The sequence below is a fragment of the Mus musculus genome, chromosome 13, assembly GCF_000001635.26.
Source record: "Mus musculus strain C57BL/6J chromosome 13, GRCm38.p6 C57BL/6J".
NCBI lineage: Eukaryota > Metazoa > Chordata > Mammalia > Rodentia > Muridae > Mus > Mus musculus.
Window position 1 is genome coordinate 66,999,655 of NC_000079.6, and position 23,721 is coordinate 67,023,375.

The window sequence follows — 23,721 nt, forward strand, 5'->3', positions numbered from 1 at the left end:
CTTGGTCCTTACAGGCCTCTCTCCTTTCCCTCATGTCCCTTTCACCTTTCACCAAGAGGCTTTGCCCACTTGCCCTCCCAGCCATGCTTAGATGTTCACTACCCCACTGAGGTTTTAGTGATACTCAGCATCTCGTAAATGCCAGCCTTTGCTGCAACTGCCTCCTAAGTGAACTTGGAAATCAAGGTCTCACCCAGGAAAATAAAATTAGTTCTATCAGTTCCAGCTTTCTTGGTTCCTACTTAGAAACCACTTGCTTTAGAGCATCCTAAGAAATAATACCTGCTTTGTTCAATAAGGCTTACCTTTTGAAATTTAGTCTAGAATGTTTGGAGGTAAATGGTGAATTTCCCAGCCTTCACAGAGTGAACAGAAGGGAGCCTGGGCAGAGGAAAAAAAGGTTTACCACTGGATGGGAAATAAGAAACTGGGCCTTTGGGGATAGACTGCAGTATACCCTCTAAACACTGGGTGCTTGGAACCCATTCGTTGTACTCGGTGACTGTCATGGGACTCCTGGGATCACCATATGTTTATTAGGTGAGTGTCACTTAAATATCTAGAAATCCAACAAGTGGACACTTGTACCTATGTATTTTTTATTTCTGTATGGAAAAAGACCTCTGGCTCCTGCATCCCAGCACCTAGTAGACCATCGCTTTTTTCTTTTTTTTTTTTTTTTTTTTTTACAAGGATGCATGTTGCTATGATTATATTTAAGATTTTGTTCTTTGCAGTAGATATTGGAGTGGCTGATACTGATGGGTCACAGTATTACTGCTCATCCAGAATTACTAGATTTTCATATCTCCCTTTATCACCTTTTATTCTAAACCTGATGATAAGACAGTCACAGGTAAAGGTTATAATATTTTTTTTTAGTCAGACTTTTGAAATTTGATGCAATAAATAAACATAGTAGCTTTTCAATTTTACTATCTTCTGTGGACTTAAAGTAATTTTGTTAGCATATATTGATTGTACGAAATAATATGTTTCCTTTCCATTCATGTATGCATTGTACTTAGATTATACTTCCCATCATTCCCTTTTGCTTTTCCTCTTACCCTGGTGGCCTCCTTTCTCTTCCCAAATAATTTAAAGGAATAATGACTAATGTCTACAAAAGAAGGGACAAATAGCTAGACTTGAATTGTTTAGCTTGAAGGCCTGCTAAATTGTAAAAGATCTTCCTTCTCTCTGATGTCTCCTAAAACTGTTCTTTGGTCCACTTTAAAATTTTCATCTGGGACTTTGTCTACCCTGCTATTACTTTCTTTGAATGTGTTGGACGGATTTAAAAGAAAAGAGAAGAAAATGACAAACAACAACAAAACAAAAACACAAGGGTTTTCTATGTATCCCAGGCTGGCCCTGAGATCACAGATGTCTTCCTTTTTCAGCCTACTGAGTGCTATGATTCCAGGCCTATAGAAACTTGAAGCTTCCTGACCTCTAAGGTGATATATTTTGCCACAGTCCCACACTGTTCAAAGGTTGCAATAGTCTAGGTCCCATTGAGGCTTCATATGGCTCAGCTTAGTTTATATTTCTCTATAATCTGGACCTCATTATTCATGCTGAAAACTGGCCTTTATATACAGTGTCCCTGACTCACTAGAGAAGTGCATGTCAGGCTAGCTTCCTACCCACAGTCCTAGGAAAGACTTCCAGGCCCCCTGCATGACTGACTGCTGTTTAATGCACAAAAGAGGGTATTAGCACATCTCGTCCACCAGCGCCTACTAATGACAGGAACATTATGGAGAAAATATAATTTGCTAGAAGACTTTGCTTGCCCAGCTGAGTCAACCAGCTTGAGGGCCTTTTCAGGTATCTGGACGTATGCTTACATTTTGTAGTATAACTATATGTTACTTACTGCATTTTCTTTGGTACTGGAATGTTCTGATGACATTGAAACTGTGAGGGTCTGTATATTGTGGGCTCCAATGGCCATAGTAGTCAGGCATTCACGTTCCAGGGTAGAGAGCCCTCTCCCCTTTCTACGTGCTGAAAAGAGGACTCTCTGTGGTTCCACAAACCACAACAAATGAGATTTGCCTATCATTAAAAGAAAGTGACTTCTCCAAATCTCATATAAAAGAACCAAAAGATTGTATTGGTATATGTAAAGTACACCTAATACCCTTCATTATAGGGTCAAATTGTAGGCAGGATGACAGAATGCTCCCTTTCTAGAAGTATGACCTCTGACTCGGCTCACTGTCATAACCAAGGGATGCTGGTCTCATTGCTCTGTATATCACAGGCTGATAAGGTTTGTTCTAGGCAGGTACAACCAGGAACGAGTAAAGTCTCTGGCTTGCCTGCTTATTAGGATCTCGTACCTTCTCTTGGAGTGGAAATACCCAGATCAGCTGCAGGAGGACAAGTTTTATATAGCACCATAGAGAACAAGTTTTCAAGACAACAGCACTTGGAACCTCTGAAACAACTGCATGTAGTTCTCAGAGCCCGTATATTTCCAGCAGCCTCCAAAACACAGGACTTCACTTATGCACCAGTTGCCAGAGTAATATCCTAATTCCAGAGGAAAGGTTGTCCCAGATGCTCACATGAATGTATGTTCTGTGAGCCCTGTAGTTTGATGGCCTTTTTCTTGGATAAGAGGCATGGGACAGTTGGACCCTTGTTCCTGAGTACTAGGCCAAGAAGAAGCTGTTAGGTCAACCCAAGGCTCTTTTTCGAGTCTGGACACAATGCTTATGTTCCTGTCCTGTTCTCCACCACCTGACAGAGCCTCTGTGCCTCCAGCCGCAGATGACTGGTGGACAGTCAGATTGTGTACGCCTCTTCTTCAAAGAGACTCAGGTATCAGGGCCTCATTTAAGGTGACCAAACTGCCACTTTCCATATGTTGGCTACAAGTCTAGTACTCGAAATTGGGGTCTGTCTAACCATTTGTGTACGTGGCCTGAACAGGCTAAGATTTCATCCCTAGAAACAAGATTCTACCTCTCTCTGGGAATCCTGTCCACTTCGCTCCCTCTGCCTGCAGTAATGTGATTTACAATCTGGAGAAGTCATAGAGCTTTGCCCTTCTCTTCTGAAAAAACAGAAAGTACTGGAAAGAATGTAAATTATACATAACAAATTTCTATAGTCACCAGTAATGGGATGGCTGGGGTGGGTTATTTTATTATATTTTTAATAAGGACTGCATGTGGCTTTAATTTCTAAGGCCCCATATTTCTAGGAAGAACAGATAACAGTGAAATGTCCTTCTGAGATAGTGGGTTTTTTTTTTTTTAATGGAAAATACTTCTTCATGACTTACTAAATACTTTGAAGTGATCATTCAACACTGATGAAGATGGGACAGTAGGTGGCAGTAACATTCTAATCTTTCTAGGATTAGCCTGTGTCAGTCCATCCCAATACCCAGTATTTATACTTAGCCACCTCCCAAATTTCACTTCGCAGGAGTTTTGGCTGGAGTAGTTTTGAGTTTTCTTTTTACCTCTCTTGGTGGAAATTCTGTTCAGGGATCACACTGCTACTGCAAGCAGGAAAAACAGCCTCAAAGTTGTCCTGGATCGTTGTGAGTCTGCTCTGGCTTATTTCACAAGCTAGACAGCAGTGGCCCTTGACCTGCCAAGGAGGGAGGAAGTCACTGGTTGCTACATAGATTCCTGCTTCTAGGATCCTCAGACCACAGAGGCTGGGCTGGAGTTGCTTTACTGGTGTTGAACATTTTCCCATTTGACCTAGCCTCATTCCAGTTCAGAGCAGTGGGTGAAAGCTGCAAACACATAAAGAGCTCAAACTTTCCCAGGCTACTGTTGTAACAGCCTGTCTGTCAAAGTATCAAAGTCAACATGCTTCTGTTTTTCTTGGAGTGACTATACTGACAGTAGAGCAGTGTGGTGTGAATATGTTGCTTAAAATCACAAACAAATGCTGGGGCCTAGAAAACACAGTAGTGGATGCTCACAGTCAGCTATTGGATGGATCACAGGGCCCCCAATGGAGGAGCTAGAGAAAGTACCCAAGGAGCTAAAGGGATCTGCAACCCTATAGGTGGAACAACATTATGAACTAACCAGTACCCTGGAGCTCTTGACTCTAGCTGCATATGTATCAAAAGATGGCCTAGTCGGTCATTACTGGAGAGAGAGGCCCATTGGACTTGCAAACTTTATATGCCCCAGTACAGGGGAACGCCAGGGCCAAAAAGTGGGAGTGGGTGGGTAGGGGAGTGGGTGGGAGGGTATGGGGGACTTTTGGTATAGCATTGGAAATGTAAATGAGGAAAATACCTAATTAAAAAAAATCACAAACAAATTCACCTACAGAATACCCTCACAAATGCCCATTCACTCATTAGTATTTTTGACTGTCATTTCTTTAAGCAACATTTGATTCATAAAGTGTCTTGGTTTCACTTTGTAAGCTACCACATTTAATGTGTCCTGGAACCCAGCATCCTACATCCTGCAGGGCCATTTTGCTCCCTTCGTTTTCCTCCTAGAGTTCAATCAACCATGGAACTTGATAGCCCTTCTTTTACTAAGTGTTAATTAGAAAATACCTTAAGCTGGCTGTAGTGGCAAATGCCTTTAATTCCAGCACCCAAGAGACTGAGGCAAGTTCTAAACCAGCCATGTCTATATAATGAGAGCCTATTTTAACAACAGCAACCAAATGAAACAAAAATACCACAAAGTATCTCTTTGAAAATAACTGAAGACTCCTGGTCAATCTTCAGGACCTGGAGTATCCATCCTCTCTTCCCCCATACTTGTTTGAATATTTTTACCAGATCACAAAACAGGCTCTGAGTTTCTCCCTTACCCACTGATTCATAACACCCCAAAAGCCAGGCTTTGTGGGGCACCTACTTGGGATTTATAAGCTTGAGATCTTGTCTATGAAAAAAATAATTTAAAAAACTCTTAGGCATAATGTTTCACAAAAAGTAATGCCATGAAGCCTGATTTGTTAGGCTATCCCTGAAAGCCTTGGAAAAGCCCCATACCAAAGGAAGGGACTTAAAGCATTGGTTTCATTAATTTCACAGAAAACTTTCCTCTACCAACCATAATAATTCACTTCATCTGCTTAGAGATCAATCAAGCTACATCTTGTATTTTCCCCCATAAATTGTGCAGATTCCAAGATACCATTGATTCTGCTGCCCTCTGAGCCTTCAAGCCTACCCAAATTTTCTGAAGAAATGGATATTGGATGGGATTTGCTGTTCCTCAGGCCCGGCAAACTGTCTAGTCTCATCAACATAGTTCTACTCTGAGGTGCTCCCATCCTTGTTGGCACAGCAGGAGCCATCTACACATGGTCTGCTCTTCTGCCTAGACGGGACTGGGCTCTTGAGGCTCACGGAGCCAACTCTGTCATCCAACCACCCTCTTCCTCCTTGAGGACCTTCCTTGGGATCTAAGTAACTACCCATCATTGACAGGACTTACCCAAATCCAAGAAAGTCCTATAATGAATGGCTGCTTCCAAAAGAAAAAGGACCTTCAGTTCCTTTCCTCCCAGTTGGCCTGCAGATCCATCAGCTTCTCTCTTCTGTGCTTCTTGTTGGCAAGGGGTGTGGCTTGCAGATAATTTTCCAGGTCCCCAAAGCAAAACTGAAATATTCTGTTGCTGCAGTCTCCCAGTTCCCAATTTTATTGTTCCTTCCCATTAAGCTGGCAGGACCCAAGTCATCAGACCTGACAGTTTATACAGGAATCTCTGCTCCTGTAGATGTCTCTTCCCTCCTAATGGGACCAATAACCACTCTGGTTTTCAAATGGGGATCATGGTAGTGTTACTGAACTTAGCTGAGCTGCAAGATCTGAGATGCCAGGCATCTGCTCTATGTCTAAGGAAGATGCTCTTCATCTTGCAAGGCTGCTCATTGCTTTAATGAGAACATAACTCACAAGAAAAGGCATCTCCACTGGTGGTTGTACTCAAACTGAACTAATTATCATCCATCTTTGTAACTCTCTTGCTGGGACCAGTTTAGTTTAAGGAACTATTTTTTGCTTTTAAACACAAACGTGTTTCTTGCATAAGTTTACCAGACAAGCAATAATGAGCCACTGAGTTAAATGTTTTCCTGTGGGGGGAGAAAAAGTTTGGGTTTTTTTGTTTGGTTTGTTGGCTTTTGTTTTTGTTTGTTTGTTTGGTTGGTTGGTTGGTTTGGGTTGGTTTTTAAACATGTTTCCCAGAGAAAGCCACTCTCGTGTGCAACATCCACGTATGAGTGTCTGTACTATCTGACTAATCTGCACTAATTTCTTGGGTAATAAAGCAAAGACAAATCACTCATCTAGCCTCAGGGAGAGGCCATTACTCCCAGTTCCTTGTGCTGATAGGAACCAGAGGATTAGGGTGTATTAAAAGACCGCTGAGGAGATGAAACAGAATCACACATTTTCACTCACCCAAGGAAAGTCACTCCCAAATGTTCAGCCTGTTGTGCAGCTTCTGGTTCTAAAAGGGTGAAAGAAGAGGAGGAATTAGCTTGGGTAGTGCAAAGCCCTGCAGAAAACACTTCACAGGAACAAAAGAAAAAGGAGCCAATGGAAAAGTCTGGGAGAGGAGGGGACTCATGGTAGGTCTCTGAGCGAACTCCAACATTTGCAAGATTTGGAGGCTTAGAATCATTAAAACACTTGGCCAGAGCTGGCTATGCCAGAGACAGGGTTCTCGCCCACTCCTACTATTTGGGTTCCTACCTTGTGTGTGGTGTTCACCTACCGTTGTAAGGATGACCGTCTGTTCCTTGTGCATTGGGAGTCACTGTCTGTTCAGTCAGATGCCTTTCCCTCTTCCTCATCCTGCACAGTTCTCATCTCCAGGGCCCAGATCTGTTCCCGTAGGGCTTCTGTCATCAGGGGTTCCAAACTTTGAAGGTAATGTGCAGAAAGACAGAAGAATATACAGATAAGTGTACTCAGGTACTTTATTCTTGCTGTGACCAAAATCCTGGTAAGCAATGTAAGGGAGGGGATAATTTTGACTCAGTATTTGAGGATACAGTACACCATGACAAGAAAACCTATTGACTAGTCATATTGTGCCCTCGAGAAGCAGAGAGAAATTAATGCTGGTACTCAGTTTACTTTCTCCTTTTTATTCAGTCTGGGACCCTGCTTGTTTAATGGTCCTACCCTCATTTAAGGCGAGGCTTCCTTCTTCAGTTAAGCCTTTCTAGAAACGATCTCATAGACATATCTAGAGGTGTATTTCCATGATGATTCTAAATCTGGTCAGATTGACAATGAGCAGTGACCATCAAAAGAGTTGCGGACATACCTTCCAATTAAAGCATTGTGGGTGGCAGTACATGAGGTGACCTGAAGTGTTTAGAAAGTGCAAAGAAGGTCCAGCAAGTTGACTCAGCAGGTAAGGGCACTCACCACTGAGCCCAAACTATCTGAGTTAAGTCCTCAAGATAAACATGGTAGAAGGACCGAACCAATTCCCACAGTTGTTATCTGACTCCCCCCTCCCAACATATTCCATGCCATGTATGGCATGAGTAAACACACACACAAACATACACACACAAATCCACTAAATAAATACAAGAAAATGCTAAGGACGGGGGGTGGGGGGAAGTGCTAAAGGTAAGGCTTTCAAAAGATGAAAAACAAGAAGGGAAAATGAGAATGAGTTTCCACTCTCTGGGGAAAGAGCTCAGCTTAATGGTCCTTCCTGCTATAAACCCTATGATTGCACAGACCTTTGCTTTTTTTTCTGCACTGAGGGTAGAACCAGCCCCACCCCCACCCTCTGGCTCCCCAACTAGGCTATATATCCAACCTGCTTCATACTCTATCAGGTCTCCTAAGATAAGCTCTGGCCTCTGTTCACTCCGGTAATTTTCTCTTTTCATTTCTGCTTCCAGTCATATTGTCCTGTTATCATCATCCCGTGAAACTATATTAGAACCTCCCTCATCATGGCCTGTTCCTTTCATCACTACTAGGCAAGTTGTCATCTTGGAGGATCTACCCTCCATGAACAGCAGAGAGTCTCAGGAAGGAACAGTTGGCATCAGCCTTGACCATGAATCTGTCAACTTACACTCTTTTCATATGTTCTCTTTAACATGAGAAAGGTAGAACAAAACTGAAACCCAAGATGGCCTAACCTCATTTTAAATACCACCCAGAGTTCCTGAGGAGTAACTGTCATGAACTGCATTTCAGAAGTGCTGTGGAGATTAAACCTAAAGACACAAGGACGGGACACATCATCAGGGGTAGACGTTGAAGACTAGACCAATAATCTTGGCAGGAAAACCTAGAGCCCTCTCTAAAAGGAGATGTCTTGAACCATCTTTACAGGGAAAAGCAAGGATCACTGCCATCAGTGCAGGTTCATTAAGAGCAAAGCACGTGGGCTATGGACCTTGGCATACTCCTGTAATGCCAGAATTTGGGAGGCAGGAAGATCATGAGTTGAGGGCCATCCTGAGCTACATAGCAAGTTTGAAGCTAACCTAGGCTACACAAGATCTCAAAAAAAAAAAAAAAAAAAACTAGTGGAAAAAAAAAAAAACCTTAAAAGCTAACATGGTTATCAGGTACTGAGATCAAGGGAACAAATGACCTCAAGTTACAAATGACCAAAACCCAGAGCAAAACTTCCACAAAACCAAAGTTGAAATACCTGACGACTCCAACCCCACTAATACTCAGATATAATAACACAGATTTGAGAAGCAGTAAGCTCCCGTATGTCTTTGTGATGATTAATAACGTTTTCAACTTGACAGAAACTAAAATAACCTGGGAAATGGGCCTCTGGTTCTCTTAATTTATTCATTGAAGTAGGTAGACCCACCTGAGTCTGGGATCCTGGATTGTACAAAGTCAAAAAGTAAACTGAACAACAGGATGTATTATTCATTATTCTCTGTAGATGTGACTAGCTTTGTCAAGCTCCTGCCAACTTTTCTTCCCTACCAGTAACTAGGAGCTAAAATAAACCTTTTCTCCAGGCCAGTGAGGGACCCTGTTTCAAAAAATCAAGATGCCTAAGAACAAGCATGTGCACAAACGCACATGCACTTAAGACTGCCACACAGTGTAGTCTATCAGCTCCAAAAGTTTCCATCCACCCCAGTAGCCTTGGTTACTTTTCTACTGTTGTGAAAAGATGCCCTGACCAAGGCAACTTATTGAAGAAAGTTTATTGGGCTTATAGTTTCAGAGAGTGAGCCCATTGCCATCATGACAGGGAACATGGTAGCAGGAAGGCAGGCAGGTGTGGTCCTGGTGCAGTAGCTGAGAGTTTTCTTCCTTACCTGCAAACTGAAGCCATAAACGGATAGGGAACAGCATAGACTTTTCAAATGTGAACATCTATATCCAGCGACAGACCTCTGCCATACCTCGAATTTTTTCTAAACAGCTCCACTAACTGGGGGACAGATGTTAAAATATTTGCACTTCTGGGGGCCATTTTCATTCAAACCACCATACCCATTATGTATGGATGTATGCATGTTAATTGTTTTATTTTGCAATTGGAGAACAACAATGTATATCTCCAATGAATTTTAAGTATATGCTTCAATACTGTTAACTGTGATTATTATGCTGTACAGCAGATTTCTAGAACTTACCTACCTTGCATAACAGAAGCATATCCTGATCAATACCTTACTATCCCTCCTCCCCAAGCTATTGACTATCACTTTCCTATACTCTGCTATACTCTATGAATTTAACCAATCATTCCTCTTAAAATGGGACCCTATGGTATTTGTTCATGTTTCTGAGCATAATCTCTTCTAGATCTAGCCATGTTGTTGAAAATGGTATGTTTTCCTTCTCTTTTAGGGTGGAATATTGTATAAGTGTCCTAATTTGTTTACTCACCAATAGACTTTTAGATTGTTTCATTGTCTTAGCTAATATGATAGGCATCTGAATACACATATGTCTATGATTTTGACTTCAGCTCCTTTGGGTATATATCAATAGATGGGACTGTTGAATCATATGGAAGTTCGATGTTTGATATTTTTAAAGGAAACTTTATATTACTTTCATAGTAGACACCATAGAAATTTATATTCCCAGTTTGTACCAATTGCACACTTACTGCATTCACCTGTTATGATTTCTTTAAATATCCTAATACATATATGCTTCTTGTCTTCATTTGCATTGTCCTGAGAATTAGACACAGTTAAGTACCTTTTACATATATAACAGGCATTTGTATGTCATCTTTGGTGAAAGATAATATCTATCACATCTTCTGCCCACATTTAAAAATCACACTTGGTTTTCATTGCTGTATTATAGTCTCTTGGATTTTTTTTATTTTTTATTTATTTTTATTTTTATTTATTTATTTATTTATTTTGATTTTTTTGAGACAGGGTTTCTCTGTGTAGTCCTGGATGTCCTGAAACTCACTTTGTAGACCAGGCTGGCCTCAAACTCAGAAATCTGCCTGCATCTGCCTCCCAAGTGCTGGGATTAAAGGCATGCACCACCACGCCTGGCTTGGATTTTCTTATATGATTTATATTTATTTTCCTGCTCTACAGGTTGCATTGTTTCCTTGCTGAATTTCTACTTTTGTGACTTCAGCTGAAATTACCTTTTTTCATTTTGATGTAATCCCAGTGGTTTTGCTCTTGCTATCTGTGCACATTCAGCTGGAACCCCCCACCTCCTGTTCTCCGCTAGGATTTTTTTCCAGGTTTAACATTTAATGTTCTCTGTGGTTTTGGTTTGTTCTGTCTTCCAGCCAGAGCCTCTCTGATAGCTCTTTGTGCCTAAGGACAAACACAGCAGCCCTGTGGCTTACTTTTTTTCCCACCCAGCTCCATCACCCACAGGCAGGAACCTGTAGACAGGTTTATCTCCTCTAGATAGAGACCCATTTGCCCACATGGTGAATGCTTGGATTCAGGGAATCAGGACATACAGGGAATCAGCCCTACAGCCTAGCCTCCTTAGCAGGGCTGTATAGGATGAATTGTTCTGATCCTCAGGTGCAAGAAAAGCCTGTTTTGAGATACAACATTTAATGAGCACCTTAATTTTTTAAATTATTTTTAAACTTTTTTTACAGTCTAGTCATTATCCTTCTCCCAGGGTCTCCCCTCCAACAGTCCCTCATCCCATTCCTCCTCCCCCTCCCCCAAGAGGATGTCCTCACTCATCCCCACCCTACCAGGCCTCTCTACTACCTGGGGCTTTGCCAATAGGGACCCTGGTCCTCTAACCCCTATGATGTTTCTGTTCTCCCTTCCATAATGAAGAGGTCCCAGAGTTTGACAGTGAGAAATAAAACAGAAAGTAAAGCAGTGGTCTTTAACTTAATCAGCATGTATAGCGTTAGCAGAATCCAAATATAAACCACATTTCCTCAAAAATATTTCCCCTTAATTCTCCAATCCACGTGTATTATATGAAAAATCTAATCCATATGTTTCTTACTCATTTACACTTACCTCATCAAAGCATTTCCTCTGTAGAATTATTTGATGTCCAAGGAGACTTTAAAGACTTTTTTCTTTTAATGAGCCTTTGTTCTTAGAAATAAAGAAGTTTGCCCAGTTGTATAGGCAAAGACTACTTGAGCTCCAGAGAGGTCAAATGTTTCAAGAAAGTTCTATATTTGGAAGAAACAACTTTGAGACTGTGTTCTTTTTCCATTGAGAGATTTCTCTTTTTACTTTTTAAAAAGAGATGTTCTCAATGGATTAGAGATTACTAGGTAAATCAAGTCTATTTCCTTACAGTGCTCTAAAGTGATATTTGGCTTTAATTAGAAGAGATGGGCTCCTAATTTTGGCTTTTGAGAGCTTGTAGCTAAATCTTCCTCAAGGAAGTTGCCTCCTTCTAAGACCCCAACCTGCCTATGCTGGAAATACCAGGGTCCTCAGATGTTAAAAGTGTCATGAATCTATAGAACTGGCTCACCTCTCTCATTCTTCTCAGTTCTAAATTCTGCTCTTCATTTGCTGACATTTCTATCTTTGACTCATGTCTGAGCTGAACTCTACCCTGCTGCTTTGGGAGAATAGCATGTGGTGGGAGAGGCTGCCCTTGCTCTCCAATGATTAGTGACTTTACTGAGAGATAAAGCAGTCAGTGTACATTCTTGGACAGTCAGTATTCAGAACTTCTAGGAAGGGAAGGCTGGTCTATGTCTATCAGCACATGGAAGGCTTCCCAGAGCAGTTTGCCTGGTGATCTCGGAACAGCAGCCTGGACACTAGCATAGCATTCTTGGACACAGGTTCTTGGGATGCTATCAATTGGATATTTCTTGAGATAATTGGGATTAACATTTTTGTTTGGTGGTGTTGTGCAGGAAAGACTGAGAGCTCAGGTGAGGAGAGTGTGCAGGACCAAGGATGGTGGGGTTCAAAGTCTTTGATGGTCTTATTATTGTGCACTCCTTACCCAGAGAAAACCAAGCTGTGTAGTCAGTCAATCAGTTGCAAGAACTGCATTAGGACCATCAACTACTATTCCTCAAACTACTTAAGAGTCTTACAACCCACCCAAAATGTTCTCCTTTAAAGCATCACAGACAAAGGTAGAAGGAGAGGGAGAGGACATTGTGGTCCAGAGAAAACATCAGGGAAAATGAAATCTGTGTGTCAAGGAAGAGCACAGGTTTGAAGGGAAAGACACTGTAGTCGAGGCTTCTGGCTCAATCTAAACCAGAGGTCTGTCCTCCTGTTGAATTGTTGCAGGCCAAGATGGGACCTATGGATGGATAGGTCTGTTAGTCAAGAGAGTGGTACAGCACACCAAACAATGACTATTGGAATCACCAAGTATGTCTTTTATATGCATAATTGCTGCTTCTCAGGGAGACTCTGCTGCACTGAAACTGGAGCTCTGGAAAACAGAGCATTGCTTAATCTTAAGCACCAGTGGCAGGAAGGTCATGACCTCCAATAAATAAGCAGGTGCATGATATGCTAATAGCCTCAGGATGGTTCTTACACTGACATATTACTCTATAATCAATTTATTTCTTACCCCAATTGAGCATTCATTTAGGTTCAAAAAAAAAAAACTATTTGAAAGTCTTTGAGCCTCAAACCTATCTTAGATATAATTTTTATAATTTTTATATTTTATTCCATTTATATCTATACTAATTTTCATAATAAAATAAGCATATAAATAGAAAATTCTACTTTGATTTATTGGAACATATTGAAGTGTTATTTTTAGAAAATCACATCTCTGATGGAAATACTATTGCTACCATCTGAGGTATTTGTTATGTGGTTAGTGGTGATTCCCTGTACCCATTCAATCATCTGGCTATTTGGCGTTCATGCGTTTATGTTTAAACATAACTTTGAAATGCATTTTTCCTTATACAGTCCTTTCCTTTATTCTTCTTGTTAGAGTAAGGATATTGGACTCTTTGTAAAAGTTTCTAAGTGTAGATAAGTGATATGATTTATGAAATTCACTGCAGGAGGACAGTGGAGTAGTTAAAAATGAATTCTTATGAAGGAGGGTTGGGATTGATAGGGTTGATAATCAGTGATATTAGCCTCTTTCCATCCAATATGAGTGTAATATGAGACAAAAATTTAAATTTAAACTTTATGCCATTTTGACACAATAAATAATGGAATAGAATTGATTTTAAAAGGGAAGTAAGCTCTGTCCCGTGCTATAGCACAGATGACTTCTGCCAACATGGTGCTAAGGAAAAGAAGCCAGTCACAAAAATACAAATACCGTGATTCTTTTTCTCTGAGGTATCTGCTTAAGCACTCAAGTCAGTAGAAAGTGGGGTGGTAGTGGCCAGGATCTGGAGAAAAGCAAGTGGGAAGTTATTATTTAATGAGCACAGAGATACAGATTTGCAAGATGAACTTCTGTATTCTCTACAACAATAGAACAATATTCAACTTAATAATAATAATAGCCAAAATGACAAATCTTGTATTCTGTGTTGTTTCAACCACAATATAAAGATTCAGAGGAATGAGTGCAATTAATCTCAACAACAAATTTTTTTAACTTAATATGCTCAGAATGCTTTCATTTTAATGTGTAATCAACGAATGGAAAATTGTTGATAAGAAATTTTATGTTTCTTCTCTTGTACAAAGCCTGGAATCTGTGTGCATCTTCTAGTGCATATCGGCCATTTCAGTCACCTGTGGCCAGTAGCTGCAGTATTAGATGGTGACACTGGTTAGTATTAACAGATGACATTTCCAGAGCAGACCATGGGGTTTAAACACTGCTTAGAGTCAGTCCATTACACAGATTGACTCTTTATCTTCACAAGGGCACTTTGAGATAGGTGCCAGGATGCTGAACCTCAGAGAATTCAAGGAACATACCTGAGGTCAAGAACCAAGTGGACGGCTGGATCCATGCATTCTTAATCAAGAGCTTAGCCTTCCCTAAGATGCCTTTCTGACTTTTTCATAAAAGTTTCTTTGATTGTCTCAGAGTAGCAGAGCCCCAGCTGGGCAAGCTTTAGGACATTGTGTATGTGTGCAGCAAGCTTACTATTCCCTGCTTTCCTGTGTGAGGTTGGTAGAGACACTCAAGGGAGTTTCTGAGCAACAGAAAGAAACTTGTGTTTGGTAAACACGCATACACACACACACACACACACACACACACACACACACACACACACGGGGTGGGGGTGGCTGTTTTGTTCTCTGTTCCATGATTCCATTAAGGTAGTAGTGAGACTGGTAAATTAAGACAAAACATAGCTGTGACAAAAGACTCTGTCCTGACATACACATCTAATAAAGACTTGCTATCAGGACTTTGCTGGTGAATTGCCTACATTCCAATAACTTTTTCTTTTCAGTGTTCCATAATCAAGAACGATTTCTTCATTTCCTGGGGCTCTCTCAAGATTATTCTGGGCACAAGCCCCTTCCGCTCCACTCGAGCCCTGAGGTACCTTGCCAGCGGAGTCTCGCCCAACACCCGCAAGGGCCCACACAGGATTCCCCACGGGATCCTAAGACCTCTGGTGAGTGGAACACAGCTCCTGCCCCAATCCAATCGCGCGGAACCTGAGACTGCGGTAAATAGGGAAGCAGACTACCCGGGCCTGACCTGGGGCACAAGCCCCTTCCGCTCCAATCGAGCCCCGGGGTACCTTGCCAGCAGAGTCGCCCGACACCCACAAGGGCCCACACAGGATTCCACACAGGATCCTAAGACCTCTAGTGAGTGGAACACAACTCCTGCCAGGAGTCCGGTTCGAACACCAGATATCTGGGTACCTTCCCTGCAAGAAGAGAGCTTGCGTGCAGAGAATACTCTGCCCACTCAAACTAAGGAGAGAGCTACCCTCCCAGGTCTGCTTATAGAGACTAACAGAGTCACCTGAAGAACAAGCTCTTACCAGAGACAACCATAACAGCTAGCTTCAGAGATTACCAGATGGCGAAAGGCAAACGTAAGAATCCTACTAACAGAAATCAAGACCACTCACCATCATCAGAACGCAGCACTCCCACCCCACCTAGTCCTGGGCACCCCAACACAACCGAAAATCTAGACCCAGATTTAAAAACATTTCTCATGATGATGATAGAGGACATCAAGAAGGACTTTCATAAGTCACTTAAAGAATTACAGGAGAGCACTGCTAAAGAGTTACAGGCCCTTAAAGAAAAGCAGGAAAACACAACCAAACAGGTAGAAGTCCTTAAAGAAAAACAGGAAAACACATCCAAACAGGTGATGGAAATGAACAAAACCATACTAGAACTAAAAAGGGAAGTAGACACAATAAAGAAAACCCAAAGCGAGGCAACGCTGGAGATAGAAACCCTAGGAAAGAGATCTGGAACCATAGATGTGAGCATCAGCAACAGAATACAAGAAATGGAAGAGAGAACCTCAGGTGCAGAAGATTCCATAGAGAACATCAACACAACAGTCAAAGAAAATACAAAATGCAAAAGGATCCTAACTCAAAACATCCAGGAAATCCAGGACACAATGAGAAACCAAACCTACGGATAATAGGAATTGATGAGAATGAAGATTTTCAACTTAAAGGGCCAGCTAATATCTTCAACAAAATAATAGAAGAAAACTTCCCAAACATAAAGAAAGAGATGCCCATGATCATACAAGAAGCCTACAGAACTCCAAATAGACTGGACCAGAAAAGAAATTCCTCCCGACACATAATAATCAGAACAACAAATGCACTAAATAAAGAGAGAATATTAAAAGCAGTAAGGGAGAAAAGTCAAGTAACATATAAAGGAAGACCTATCAGAATTACACCAGACTTTTCACCAGAGACTATGAAAGCCAGAAGAGCCTGGACAGATGTTATACAGACACTAAGAGAACACAAATGCCAGCCCAGGCTAATATACCCGGCCAAACTCTCAATTACCATAGATGGAGAAATCAAAGTATTCCACAACAAAACCAAATTCACACAATATCTTTCCACGAATTCAGCCCTTCAAAGGATAATAACAGAAAAGAAGCAATACAAGGACGGAAATCACGCCCTAGAACAAACAAGAAAGTAATTCCTCAACAAACCAAAAAGAAGACAGCCACAAGAACAGAATGCCAACTCTAACAACAAAAATAATAGGAAGCAACAATTTCTTTTCCTTAATATCTCTTAATATCAATGGACTCAATTCCCCAATAAAAAGACATAGACTAACAGACTGGCTACACAAACAGGACCCAACATTCTGCTGCTTACAGGAAACCCATCTCAGAGAAAAAGACAGACACTACCTCAGAGTGAAAGGCTGGAAAACAATTTTCCAAGCAAATGGTCTGAAGTAACAGGCTGGAGTAGCCATTCTAATATCGGATAAAATCGACTTCCAACCCAAAGTTATCAAAAAAGACAAAGAGGGACACTTCATACTCATCAAAGGTAAAATCCTCCAAGAGGAACTCAATTCTGAATATATATGCTCCAAATGCAAGGGCAGCCACATTCATTAAAGACACTTTAGTAAAGCTCAAAGCACACATTGCACCTCACACAATAATAGTGGGAGACTTCAACACACCACTTTCATCAATGGACAGATCATGGAAACAGAAACTAAACAGGGACACAGTGAAACAGAAGTTATGAAACAAATGGACCTGACAGATATCTACAGAACATTTTATCCTAAAACAAAAGGATATACCTTCTTCTCAGCACCTCACGGGACCTTCTCCAAAATTGACCATATAATTGGTCACATAACAGGCCTCAACAGATACAAAAATATTGAAATTGTCCCATGTATCCTATCAAACCACCATGGCCTAAGACTGATCTTCAATAACAACATAAATAATGGAAAGCCAACATTCACGTGGAAACTGAACAACACTCTTCTCAATGATACCTTGGTCAAGGAAGGAATAAAGAAAGAAATTAAAGACTTTTTAGAGTTTAATGAAAATGAAGCCACAACATACCCAAACCTATGGGACACAATGAAAGCATTTCTAAGAGGGAAACTCATAGCTCTGAGTGCCTCCAAGAAGAAACGGGAGAGAGCACATACTAGCAGCTTGACAACACATCTAAAAGCTCTAGAAAAAAAGGAAGCAAATTCACCCAAGAGGAGTAGACGGCAGGAAATAATCAAACTCAGGGGTGAAAACAAGCAAGTGGAAAAAAGAAGAACTATTCAAAGAATCAACCAAACGAGGAGTTGGTTCTTTGAGAAAATCAACAAGATAGATAAACCCTTAGCTAGACTCACTAGAGGGCACAGGGACAAAATCCTAATTAACAAAATCAGAAATGAAAAGGGAGACATAACAACAGATCCTGAAGAAATCCAAAACACCATCAGATCTTCTACAAAAGGCTATACTCAACAAAACTGGAAAACCTGGACGAAATGGACAAATTTCTGGACAGATACCAGGTACCAAAGTTGAATCAGGATCAAGTTGACCATCTAAACAGTCCCATATCCCCTAAAGAAATAGAAGCAGTTATTAATAGTCTCCCAGCCAAAAAAAGCCCAGGACCAGACGGGTTTAGTGCAGAGTTCTATCAGACCTTCAAAGAAGATCTAATTCCAGTTCTGCACAAACTATTTCACAAAATAGAAGTAGAAGGTACTCTACACAACTCATTTTATGAAGCCACTATTACTCTGATACCTAAACCACAGAAAGATCCAACAAAGATAGAGAACTTCAGACCAATTTCTCTTATGAATATCGATGCAAAAATCCTTAATAAAATTCTCGCTAACCGAATCCAAGAACACATTAAAGCAATCATCCATCCTGACCAAGTAGGTTTTATTCCAGGGATGCAGGGGTGGTTTAATATACGAAAATCTATCAATGTAATCCATTATATAAACAAACTCAAAGACAAAAACCACATGATTATCTCGTTAGATGCAGAAAAAGCATTTGACAATATCCAACACCCATTCATGATAAAAGTTTTGGAAAGATCAGGAATTCAAGGCCCATACCTAAACATGATAAAAGCAATCTACAGCAAACCAGTAGCCAACATCAAAGTAAATGGAGAGAAGCTGGAAGCAATCCCACTAAAATCAGGGACTAGACAAGGCTGCCCACTTTCTCCCTACCTTTTCAACATAGTACTTGAAGTATTAGCCAGAGCAATTCGACAACAAAAAAAGATCAAGGGGATACAAATTGGAAAAGAGGAAGTCAAAATATCACTTTTTGCAGATGATATGATAGTATATATAAGTGACCCTAAAAATTCCACCAGAGAACTCCTAAACCTGATAAACAGCTTCGGTGAAGTAGCTGGATATAAAATAAACTCAAACAAGTCAATGGCCTTTCTCTACACAAAGAATAAACAGGCTGAGAAAGAAATTAGGGAAACAACACCCTTCTCAATAGTCACAAATAATATAAAATATCTCGGCGTGTCTCTAACTAAGGAAGTGAAAGATCTGTATGATAAAAACTTCAAGTCTCTGAAGAAAGAAATTAAAGAAGATCTCAGAAGATGGAAAGATCTCCCATGCTCATGGATTGGCAGGATCAACATTGTAAAAATGGCTATCTTGCCAAAAGCAATCTACAGATTCAATGTAATCCCCATCAAAATTCCAACTCAATTCTTCAACGAATTAGAAGGAGCAATTTGCAAATTCATCTGGAATAACAAAAAACCTAGGATAGCAAAAACTCTTCTCAAGGATAAAAGAACCTCTGGTGGAATCACCATGCCTGACCTAAAGCTTTACTACAGAGCAATTGTGATAAAAACTGCATGGTACTGGTATAGAGACAGACAAGTAGACCAATGGAATAGAATTGAAGACCCAGAAATGAACCCACACACCTATGGTCACTTGATCTTCGACAAGGGAGCTAAATCCATCCAGTGGAAGAAAGACAGCATTTTCAACAATTGGTGCTGGCACAACTGGTTGTTATCATGTAGAAGAATGCGAATCAATCCATACTTGTCTCCTTGTACTAAGGTCAAATCTAAGTGGATCAAGGAACTTCACATAAAACCAGAGACACTGAAACTTATAGAGGAGAAAGTGGGGAAAAGCCTTGAAGATATGGGCACAGGGGAAAAGTTCCTGAACAGAACAGCAATGGCTTGTGCTGTAAGATCAAGAATTGACAAATGGGACCTAATGAAACTCCAAAGTTTCTGCAAGGCAAAAGACACCGTCAATAAGACAAAAAGACCACCAACAGATTGGGAAAGGATCTTTACCTATCCTAAATCAGATAGGGGACTAATATCCAACATATATAAAGAACTCAAGAAGGTGGACTTCAGAAAATCAAATAACCCCATTAAAAAATGGGGCTCAGAGCTGAACAAAGAATTCTCACCTGAGGAATACCGAATGGCAGAGAAGCACCTGAAAAAATGTTCAACATCCTTAATCATCAGGGAAATGCAAATCAAAGCAACCCTGAGATTCCACCTCACACCAGTCAGAATGGCTAAGATCAAAAATTCAGGTGACAGCAGATGCTGGCGAGGATGTGGAGAAAGAGGAACACTCCTCCATTGTTGGTGGGATTGCAGGCTTGTACAACCACTCTGGAAATCAGTCTGGCGGTTCCTCAGAAAATTGGACATAGTACTACCGGAGGATCCAGCAATACCTCTCCTGGGCATATATCCAGAAGATGCCCCAACCAGTAAGAAGGACACATGCTCCACTATGTTCATAGCAGCCTTATTTATAATAGCCAGAAGCTGGAAAGAACCCAGATGCCCCTCAACAGAGGAATGGATACAGAAAATGTGGTACATCTACACAATGGAGTACTACTCAGCTATTAAAAAGAATGAATTTATGAAATTCCTAGACAAATGGATGGACCTGGAGGGCATCATCCTGAGTGAGGTAACACATTCACAAAGGAACTCACACAATATGTACTCACTGAAAAGTGGATATTAGCCCAAAACCTAGGATACCCAAGATATAAGATACAATTTCCTAAACACATGAAACTCAAGAAAAATGAAGACTGAAGTGTGGACACTATGCCCCTCCTTAGAAGTGGGAACAAAACACCCTTGGAAGGAGTTACAGAGACAAAGTTTGGAGCTGAGATGAAAGGATGGACCATGTAGAAACTGCCATATCCAGGGATCCACCCCATAATCAGCATCCAAACTCTGACACCATTGCATACACTAGCAAGATTTTATCGAAAGGACCCAGATGTAGCTCTCTCTTGTGAGACTATGCCGGGGCCTAGCAAACACAGAAGTGGATGCTCACAGTCAGCTAATGGATGGATCACAGGACTCCCAATAGAGGAGCTAGAGAAAGTACCCAAGGAGCTAAAGGGATCTGCAACCCTATAGGTGGAACAACATTATGAACTAACTAGTACCCCGGAGCTCTTGACTCTAGCTGCATATGTATCAAAAGATGGCCTAGTCAGCCATCACTGGAAAGAGAGGCCCATTGGACACGCAAACTTTATATGCCCCAGTACAGGGGAACGCCAGGGCCAAAAAGGGGGAGTGGGTGGGTAGGGGAGTGGGGGTGGGTGGCTATGGGGGACTTTTGGTATAGCATTGGAAATGTAAATGAGCTAAATACCTAATTAAAAATGGGAAAAAAAGATTATTCTGACAATTTCCCTATTAATTATCAAATTATGTTCTGTTGCAAAATGATTACACTTGCTTCCTACCTAAACACACCTATTTTTGAAAAGTCTCATTTAAATTAATATGCTTTAACTTGCTTAATTTTAACACCTCTTTTGAAACTCTTTAGAGCTGTTTCCTTGTTGGGCTGGTCTCTCAGCCCTTTCTCTGTGTTCTCTGTTCCAAGACCACTTTTGTTTCTGTAGAAAAGAAAAGGGCATGTCCCTGGAGTGAAATGCTTGCTTGGTACTTTTTGGAGTGGTGGGTAAACATAAATAGGTGACATATAGTCCAAACCTCCTGCAAAAGTTAAACTGCATTCCTTGCTTTAAATGTGAAGATTGCCTGAGAGTGGGACCACAATAGTAAACCATTCTCCCATTTTGACTGAGCAGCTTAATGACTCAGATAATTATACCCAGATTCCCTTTACAGGAGCATCTTAATTATTATTTAATACAGAGATGATTCCAGGCTATAATAATATAACCTCAGAGCTAGAGACATGCTTCTCTCTAGTTATTAACTTCCTCTGTCAGGGGGAATAAGACACTTGACAACCTCTGAGTCCTGCCTTATGGAGAAAAGCCAGTGCCAAGAGCTCCTCTCCCTGGCACTGTCTTTTTCCAAGGTGTCAGCTGGGTCACTCTGCTGGAGTGTTGGGAATCAGGTGAGTCTGTTACTCTGATTAACCCTGATCTCATTCTTTTAGCATAATCAGTAGCCAGAGTCCCTGTTGCTTTCCAAAGGGTTCCCACTTGTGCCAGCACCCCTGGTAGGAAGAAGGGTGATGAGTGCACTGAGCCTGCTTGGGTCCTAGGAGCTCACAATACCCAGGGTCTCCTGAAACTTTTATGTGGGCATCACTATACTCTCCCCCATTTTATAGATCAGGGTAGTCTTGGTCAAGTTGACACAGATCTATATATACCTTCAGATATGAAATCTCATTTGAGGAATCACCTCCATCAGATTGGCCTGTATTATATAAGCCTGGACTGCATAAGAAAGGGAGCTGAGCAAGCCAGAGAAAGAGAGCCAATAAGTATGATAGTCTTTGCCTCAGTTCTTGCCTCTAGATTCCTGTCTAGAGCTTACGTAATGATTGGCTGTAACCTATAACCCAAATAAACTCTTTCAAACCCTAAGTAGCTTATGGTAAGTGTTTTATCATTGCAGCTGAGAAGTAAACCAGGGTAGTTGCATATACCTGAAATCCTAGCACTTGGCAAGAGGCAGGGGGTAGCAGTTTGTTCCCTGTAGAAGAGGGGAAACTAAGAGTTCAATGTCATCCTTTGCCATACAGCAAGTTTGAGACCAGCCTGAGCTATGTGAAACCCTGTCTCGAAAACAAGAAATAAAATCAGGGAAATGATGATTTCAGCAGCTGAACAGGGAACTAACTGGTGGCAGAGCAGACTCAGGATGCACATGGTAACAGTAGGTGATGAGCTTGATTGTACACAGCTCTGGTCCAGCTTGGAGCAGTTCCATTAAGCTAGCACAGTATGTTCTAACACTGTGACTAAGGGTGTACTGTGCAGCCACCCACTGCTCACAGCCACAGATGTGACCCATGCATCCTGACCTGTGCCTCATACCCTGTTTTTCCTACTTCCAGAACTATCAATTACTAACTACTTTTACTTTTTTTGTTTTTTGTTTTTGTTTTTTGTTTGTTTGTTTGGTTGGTTTTTCGGAACAGGGTTTCTCTGTATAGCCCTGGGTGTCCTGGAACTCACTTTGTAGACCAGGCTGGCCTCGAACTCAGAAATCCACCTGCCTCTGCCTCCCAAGTGCTGGGATTAAAGGCGTGCACCACCACTGCCCGGCTCTACTTGTACTTTTGTCTTTGAATTGCCTTGCCAGTTTATAAGGACAGGTTTTGACTTCTTGGGAGGGCATGGGTACCTTTCCACAAAATCTACTTTTTCCTGCTGCTTAGTTGAGCCAGCTACCTTGGCTTACTCCCTCCTGGAGTGGAAGAGAAGAATGGCTAGCATTAAAAACAAACATAGGACCATGCTGTGGAAAACAGGCTCCTGACAATTTGGCTGTGTCTACTCAGTAAATTCTTGGGGAGGAAAGGGTTTATTCAGCTTACATTTCCACATTGCTAAAGGAAGTCGGGATTGGAACTCAAGCAGGACAAAAAGCAGGAGCTGATGCAGAGGCCATGGAGGGATGTTATTTACTGGCTTGCTTCCCCTGGCTTGCTCAGCCTGCTCTCTTATAGAACCATGACGACCAGCCCAGGGATGGTCCCACTCACAAGGGGCCTTTCCCCCCTCATCACTAATTGAGAAAATGCCCCACAGCTGGATCTCATGGAGTCACTTCCCTAACTGACGCTCCATTCCCTGTGATAACTCCAGCTTGTGTCAAGTTGACACACAAAACCAGCCAGTACAATTGACCTATGTTCATAGCAGCCTTATTTATAATAGCCAGGAGCTGGAAAGAAGCCAGATGTCCCTCAACAGAGGAATGGATACAGAAAATGTTGTACATTTACACAATGGAGTACTACACAGCTATTAAAAAGAATGAATTTATGAAATTCCTAGGCAAATGGATGGATCTGGAGGGTATCATCCTGAGTGAGATAAC

The 23,721-nt window shown here is 41.3% G+C and overlaps 1 long non-coding RNA gene across 1 annotated transcript in view; it reads right to left on the reverse strand.

The window, feature by feature from the left end:
- The window catches only part of 4933433G19Rik (RIKEN cDNA 4933433G19 gene), a 35,588-nt gene that overhangs the window by 2,837 nt on the left and 9,030 nt on the right, over positions 1-23,721 (reverse strand). The window contains exons 2-7 of the long non-coding RNA NR_045851.1: positions 13,728-13,800; positions 11,462-11,622; positions 6,736-6,882; positions 6,420-6,468; positions 3,485-3,615; positions 306-381 (exon numbers count right to left, since the gene is read on the reverse strand). This is a non-coding gene — a long non-coding RNA (RIKEN cDNA 4933433G19 gene). The remainder of the gene's footprint in view (positions 1-305; positions 382-3,484; positions 3,616-6,419; positions 6,469-6,735; positions 6,883-11,461; positions 11,623-13,727; positions 13,801-23,721) is intronic.